The sequence below is a fragment of the Penaeus chinensis genome, chromosome 1 (genome assembly GCF_019202785.1).
Source record: "Penaeus chinensis breed Huanghai No. 1 chromosome 1, ASM1920278v2, whole genome shotgun sequence".
In the NCBI taxonomy this organism is placed as follows: Eukaryota; Metazoa; Arthropoda; class Malacostraca; order Decapoda; family Penaeidae; genus Penaeus; species Penaeus chinensis.
In genome coordinates this window covers 18,744,557-18,750,519 of record NC_061819.1, presented here as the reverse complement: position 1 = coordinate 18,750,519, position 5,963 = coordinate 18,744,557, and the positions used below count along the sequence as shown (strand labels likewise).

General features: G+C 48.0%; 1 protein-coding gene across 6 annotated transcripts in view; it reads right to left on the bottom strand.

The window, feature by feature from the left end:
• Window positions 1-5,671, bottom strand: part of LOC125025057 (laminin subunit beta-1-like) — a 63,078-nt gene extending 57,407 nt beyond the window's left edge. For all 6 annotated transcript variants that reach the window (XM_047613275.1, XM_047612978.1, XM_047613147.1 and 3 more), the window contains exon 1: window positions 5,474-5,671. The gene's annotated coding sequence lies outside the window, so the exon portion shown is untranslated. The remainder of the gene's footprint in view (window positions 1-5,473) is intronic.
• Between the last annotated feature and the right edge of the window lie 292 nt (window positions 5,672-5,963).

Below are 5,963 nucleotides of genomic sequence, written 5' to 3'. Positions count from 1 at the left end.
GATACAACCTCGTCCATTTGTTACACACCTGAGTAGTTAAGTAATTGGCGTTTGCGTTTTAAACATGCAAATGTCATCCAAGACCGACGTTCATTACGAAACTTTAGAGGAACTTTAAAAAATAGATTTTGATATTTTTTCAATGATCACAAAAAATATCTAAGGAGAAATTACGATTACTTAAAAAAGGCTGTAAAGTTTAATTAAATAAATAAATAAATAAATAAATAAATAAATAAATGTACACACACACACACACACACACAAATATCCTTGTTAACTGATATGTCTATATCTGTTTATGAACGGTTTATCCAATAAGTAATCTAGGAAGGGCTTGTTTTGAAAACTTAGTAGGCATGTAATTCAAGATGCATTTCTTATTTAGTCATCAGCACAGCACATTGGTATCTTTAAGCACGTGCATTATCTTTTTCGTTCTCCCCCACATTTCTCTCCTCTTCCTCTCTAAGTGTGTTTCAGCTTTGTCCCATTAACGTCTCTTCCTATCTACATAATCTTTTTTTTTCCATCTATATCATCATTACTTCTCTTTCTATCTACAGCAATGTCACTCCTCGGCCTAACTTCATCATTATTATTTCTTCCTTATCTATAGTATAATTATGATTCCCCCTTATCGCCATTTATTTCCACATATTTACGTTATCGTTTCATCTCATCGACGTGTGACGCAACGGTCCGTCGGTCGCATGAAAGCGTGAGCGAAGGGCGATAACAAAAGCAAACGCAAGTGACGAGAGGAAATGGAGGGAGAGGGAGAGGGAGAGGGAGAGGGAGAGGGAGAGGGGAGGGAGAGGGAGGGGGAGGGGGAGGGGGAGGGAGAGGGGGAGATGGAGGGGGAGAGGGAGGGAGGGGGGAGGGGGAGGGGGAGAGGGAGGGGAAGAGGGAGAGGGAGGGGAAGAGGGAGAGGGAGGGGGAGGGGGAGGGGAAGAGGGAGGGGGAGGGGATAAGGGAGGGGGAGGGGAAGAGGGAGGGAGAGAGGGAACGGGAGAGTGAGAGAGAGAAAGAGAGAGTGAGAGAGAGAAAGAGAGAGAGAGAGAGAGAGAGAGAGAGAGAGAGAGAGAGAGAGAGAGAGAGAGAGAGAGAGAGAGAGAGAGAGAGAGAGAGTTAGAGAGAGAGAGAGAAAGAAAGTGAGAGAGACAGAGAGGAGGGGGAGATAGAGGAAGAAAAGAAAGAGAAAGAAAATAGATTCAAGGAATGGGAAGGAGACAAACAGAAATCGAGGAGGAAGGCGAGAAAGGTGAGAAGGAAGGAAGGAAACAGGAGGGAGGGAGAGGGGGGAGAAAGGAGCAAAAGGGAGGAAAGGGGGAGGGAGGAAAGGGGGAGAGAGGAAAGGAGAAGAAGGGAAAGGGAGGAGGGAAGAGATAGGCGGGAAGAAGAGAGAGGGAGGGAAGTAGGGAATAATGGACAGAGGGAAGGAAGGGACGGGGAGAGTAAGCAGGAAGGGAGAGAAATGGAAGAGGAGGGAGGTGGGGAGACTAAGGGACGGGGAGTTAGGTAAGGCGGGAGAAAGAGGGAACGGCAGGGAGGAACGAGAGAGGATTGGGGGCTGAGAAAGAGGGAGGATTAGAGATAAGGAGGGAGAGGGAAGGTGAGGGAAGGTAAGGGAAAGAGGGAGGGAGAGAGGGAGAGAGGGAGAGAGGGAGAGAGGGAGAGAGGGAGAGAGGGAGAGAGGGAGAGAGGGAGAGAGGGAGGGAGGGAGAGAGGATGGGGAGAGAGAGAAAGAGGATGGGGAGAGAGAGAAAGAGGATGGGGAGAGAGAGAAAGAGGATGGGGAGAGAGAGAAAGAGGATGGAGAGAGAGATAGAGGATGGGGAGAGAGAGAAAGAGGATGGAGAGAGAGAGAAAGAGGATGGAGAGAGAGAGAAAGAGGATGGAGAGAGAGAGAAAGAGGATGGAGAGAGAGAGAAAGAGGATGGAGAGAGAGAGAAAGAGGATGGAGAGAGAGAGAAAGAGATGGAGAGAGAGAGAAAGAGGATGGAGAGAGAGATAGAGGATGGAGAGAGAGATAGAGGATGGGGAGAGAGAGAAAGAGGATGGGGAGAGAGAGAAAGAGGATGGAGAGAGAGATAGAGGATGGGGAGAGAGAGAAAGAGGATGGGGAGAGAGAGAAAGAGGATGGAGAGAGAGAGAAAGAGGATGGAGAGAGAGAGAAAGAGGATGGGAGAGAGAGAAAGAGGATGGAGAGAGAGAGAAAGAGGATGGAGAGAGAGAGAAAGAGGATGGAGAGAGAGAGAAAGAGGATGGGGAGAGAGAGAAAGAGGATGGAGAGAGAGAGAAAGAGGATGGAGAGAGAGAGAAAGAGGATGGAGAGAGAGAGAGAAAGAGGATGGAGAGAGAGAGAAAGAGGATGGAGAGAGAGAGAAAGAGGATGGAGAGAGAGAGAAAGAGGATGGAGAGAGAGAGAAAGAGGATGGAGAGAGAGAGAAAGAGGATGGGGAGAGAGAGAAAGAGGATGGGGAGAGAGAGAAAGAGGATGGGGAGAGAGAGAAAGAGGATGGGGAGAGAGAGAAAGAGGATGGGGAGAGAGAGAAAGAGGATGGGGAGAGAGAGAAAGAGGATGGGGAGAGAGAGAAAGAGGATGGGGAGAGAGAGAAAGAGGATGGGGAGAGAGAGAAAGAGGATGGGGAGAGAGAGAAAGAGGATGGGGAGAGAGAGAAAGAGGATGGGGAGAGAGAGAAAGAGGATGGGGAGAGAGAGAAAGAGGATGGGGAGAGAGAGAAAGAGGATGGGGAGAGAGAGAAAGAGGATGGGGAGAGAGAGAAAGAGGATGGGGAGAGAGAGAAAGAGGATGGGGAGAGAGAGAAAGAGGATGGGGAGAGAGAGAGAAAGAGGATGGGGAGAGAGAGAAAGAGGATGGGGAGAGAGAGAAAGAGGATGGGGAGAGAGAGAAAGAGGATGGGGAGAGAGAGAAAGAGGTTGGAGAGAGAGAGAAAGAGGATGGAGAGAGAGAGAAAGAGGATGGGGAGAGAGAGAAAGAGGATGGGGAGAGAGAGATAGAGGATGGGGAGAGAGAGAAAGAGGATGGGGAGAGAGAGAAAGAGGATGGAGAGAGAGAGAAAGAGGATGGAGAGAGAGAGAAAGAGGATGGAGAGAGAGAGAAAGAGGATGGGGAGAGAGAGAAAGAGGATGGGGAGAGAGAGAAAGAGGATGGGGAGAGAGAGAAAGAGGATGGGGAGAGAGAGATAGAGGATGGGGAGAGAGAGAAAGAGGATGGGGAGAGAGAGAAAGAGGATGGAGAGAGAGAAAGAGGATGGAGAGAGAGAAAGAGGATGGAGAGAGAGAAAGAGGATGGAGAGAGAGAGAAAGAGGATGGAGAGAGAGAGCTAGAGGATGGGGAGAGAGAGAAAGAGGATGGGGAGAGAGAGAAAGAGGATGGGGAGAGAGAGAAAGAGGATGGGGAGAGAGAGAAAGAGGATGGGGAGAGAGAGAAAGAGGATGGAGAGAGAGAGAAAGAGGATGGAGAGAGAGAGAAAGAGGATGGAGAGAGAGAGAAAGAGGATGGAGAGAGAGAAAGAGGATGGAGAGAGAGAAAGAGGATGGGGAGAGAGAGAAAGAGGATGGGGAGAGAGAGAAAGAGGATGGGGAGAGAGAGAAAGAGGATGGGGAGAGAGAGAAAGAGGATGGGGAGAGAGAGATAGAGGATGGGGAGAGAGAGAAAGAGGATGGGGAGAGAGAGAAAGAGGATGGAGAGAGAGAAAGAGGATGGAGAGAGAGAAAGAGGATGGAGAGAGAGAAAGAGGATGGAGAGAGAGAGAAAGAGGATGGAGAGAGAGAGCTAGAGGATGGGGAGAGAGAGAAAGAGGATGGGGAGAGAGAGAAAGAGGATGGGGAGAGAGAGAAAGAGGATGGGGAGAGAGAGAAAGAGGATGGGGAGAGAGAGAAAGAGGATGGAGAGAGAGAAAGAGGATGGAGAGAGAGAAAGAGGATGGGGAGAGAGAGCTAGAGGATGGAGAGAGAGAGAAAGAGGATGGGGAGAGAGAGAAAGAGGATGGGGAGAGAGAGAAAGAGGATGGAGAGAGAGAGAAAGAGGATGGAGAGAGAGAAAGAGGATGGAGAGAGAGAAAGAGGATGGAGAGAGAGAAAGAGGATGGGGAGAGAGAGCTAGAGGATGGGGAGAGAGAGAAAGAGGATGGGGAGAGAGAGAAAGAGGATGGGGAGAGAGAGAAAGAGGATGGGGAGAGAGAGAAAGAGGATGGGGAGAGAGAAAGAGGATGGGGAGAGAGAAAGAGGATGGGGAGAGAGAGAGAGAGATAGAGGATGGGGAGAGAGAGAGAGAGAGATAGAGGATGTAGAGAGAGAGAGAGATAGAGGATGGGGAGAGAGAGAGAGATAGAGGATGGGGAGAGAGAGAGAGATAGAGGATGGGGAGAGAGAGAGAGATAGAGGATGGGGAGAGAGAAAGAGATAGAGGATGGGGAGAGAGAGAGATAGAGGATGGGGAGAGAGAGAGAGATAGAGGATGGGGAGAGAGAGAGAGATAGAGGATGGGGAGAGAGAGAGAGATAGAGGGAGATAGAGGATGGGGAGAGAGAGAGAGATAGAGGGAGATAGAGGATGGGGAGAGAGAGAGAGATAGAGGATGGGGAGAGAGAGAGAAATAGAGGATGGAGAGAGAGAGAGAGATAGAGGATGGGGAGAGAGAGAGAGATAGAGGATGGGGAGAGAGAGAGAGATAGAGGATGGAGAGAGAGAGAAAGAGAGAGAGACAAAGAGAGAAAGAGAGAGAGACAAAGAGAGAAAGAGAGAGACAAAGAGAGAGCGACACACAGAGAGACAAAGAGAGAAAGAGAGAGAGACAAAGAGAGAAAGAGAGAGAGAGAGAGAGATGGTGAAAATAAAAAAATGCATTACATGAAGAGAACAAAAAATATATAAAAATGGAGTAGCAAACAAGAAATAATCAACAAAAAACAGCATTCCAAATATCAAATTGTATGCGATTATCAAAAGATAAAGGAGCGACTGACTAAAAACAAGAAGAGGAGAGATAAACAAGGAAATTAGCATAGTGTGGGTGCCCCGAAAACAATAACAAGCGCGTGTGCCCGAGAGAAAGCTAGTGCGTGAACCCATAACTAAACCGCTGTAGAAAGACACCCTGAAAACTCTTCTTAATATTAATATGAGGAAACTGTTTTCTCTCTATAGAGATGCAGATGTACGGAAATAATAACATGAAAATCGAAATACCCGCAATCCAGACTCCATGCTCTCATTCAGTGTCTCACACCGCAAAAACTGCCCACAGACATATTCGCCAAATACACCCACACGCCCACAATCCCGCACACGTACACCCGTAACATCCCCACCCACACACATACAAACGTCCGCGGAGAAAAAGGCCCTGAATATTCACACACATCCTTCCCCAGACCAACAAGTGGTCTGAGGTGGGCGGTCAGTGTGGGTTAAGCTTCGGGTACTTCTTTCAAGTTAGTCTTACCTTAGAGCTTTTAATACGGAGCTTTCTGAGGAAAGAGACTGAAGCTCTCAACACCAGAATCAAAACGGAACTGTGGATTTAATCCTCGCTGTGTCAAGTGATGATGCACTGATGCTGTGGCTATGGTCCAGTCTGCCACACTCACTAGCACAGCACTCAGGAAGAGAGTGGCGAAGCTCCTCCCCGAACCACAGCCAGATGCAGACTGCCATACCACTACCCACCGTTGCCAACCTGCTGCGCCCTCGCATGCCTCCTGTAAAGCGCCGAGTACGCTAGCTTTTACGAAAGCTTCTGCTAGATTATGTATATGTCTTCTTTCTAGGCTGATGTTTATGAAACGGAGATTATTCTAGTTGTATAATAATCAATTGTTTCCTTCTCTAATTTCACAACGCTTCATACATCCTAGGCACATCGGGTAAAATTATTTACTAGCTACTATTGTTGTAACAAGGGTCTGTGATTTATTATGGTATAAATTTACAAA